The sequence below is a fragment of the Cynara cardunculus genome (assembly GCF_001531365.2).
Source record: "Cynara cardunculus var. scolymus isolate 2C chromosome LG 8, CcrdV1, whole genome shotgun sequence".
In the NCBI taxonomy this organism is placed as follows: domain Eukaryota; kingdom Viridiplantae; phylum Streptophyta; class Magnoliopsida; order Asterales; family Asteraceae; genus Cynara; species Cynara cardunculus.
Genome location: NC_037535.1, coordinates 3,522,600 through 3,523,654, shown reverse-complemented (window position 1 = coordinate 3,523,654; position 1,055 = coordinate 3,522,600). Strand labels below are relative to the sequence as shown.

The window sequence follows — 1,055 nt, the reverse complement described above, 5'->3', positions numbered from 1 at the left end:
CGTTTCGTTTTTAAACCGTTTTGAAAATAGTGTATGTCACGGAGACAATGCGGAGAATTTTTGAATTGGATCCTGATATTGAGAGAACGTTTCGCCAAAGAAGAAGGGCTCAAAGAGCATTTTTTGCTCTACTCTCTTCCAACATGAAGTTACCCCCCCAATCATCCCTGAGATTCCACATTTAGAAAACCAACCGCCTACCTTTGGGACAATACCACCTTTTCCTAATTTTTCGCAAGGACACCCACATCATAATAATCATAATGAGGATGCAGGGTCGGAAAATAATGAACAACTAAGAGAGAAAACTCTGAACATCATTAATTTGGCAAATTCCAAAAATGGAAGGATCATGGACTATGCCATTCCAGATTTTGAGCAATTAAATTCTGGGATAGTTAGGCCATATATGACCGCTCTTCATTTCGAACTAAAACCAATTATGTTTCACATGTTGCAAACAAACGGACAATTTGCCGGATTACCTTCGGAGGACCCACACACACATTTGAAATTCTTTATGGAAATCACTGATGCTTTCCTGATCCCGGGAGTGTCTAATGACGCTCTGAGACTCACTTTATTCCTATTTTCTCTAAGGGATCGGGCAAAGGCATGGTTTAATTCATTACCGCCAAGTTCTGTGCCTTCATGGAGTAATATGGCAGAAAAGGTTTTGCGAAAATATTTCCCACCAACTAGGAACGCTAAGTCCAGAAATGAAATTTGTCTTTTTTAAACAAATGGACGATGAAGCTGTTCCTGACGCTTGGGAAAGGTTCAAAGAGTTGTTAAGGAGATGCCCTCACCATGGCATCCCGTACTGTATTCAACTTGAGACGTTTTACAATGGGTTAAATCCCATGGCAAAACAAATGCTCGATGCGACTGCGGGCGGAGCCTTTACAGCCATGACCTATAATGAAGGATATGAGATCCTAGAAAAAATTTCTGCTAATAATGGACATTGAGCTGATCCACGTGCTCAACCATAAAAGAAGACAGCAGGAATACATGATGTTGATGCATATACTGCATTGACAGCACAACTCTCT

At 40.7% G+C, this 1,055-nt stretch overlaps 1 non-coding gene across 1 annotated transcript; it reads right to left on the bottom strand.

Moving 5' to 3' along the window:
- Positions 1 to 709: 709 nt before the first annotated feature.
- On the bottom strand, positions 710 to 817 carry LOC112517543. The gene has a single exon (XR_003069726.1). It is a non-coding gene; the product is annotated as a small nucleolar RNA R71 (small nucleolar RNA).
- Positions 818 to 1,055: the final 238 nt, after the last annotated feature.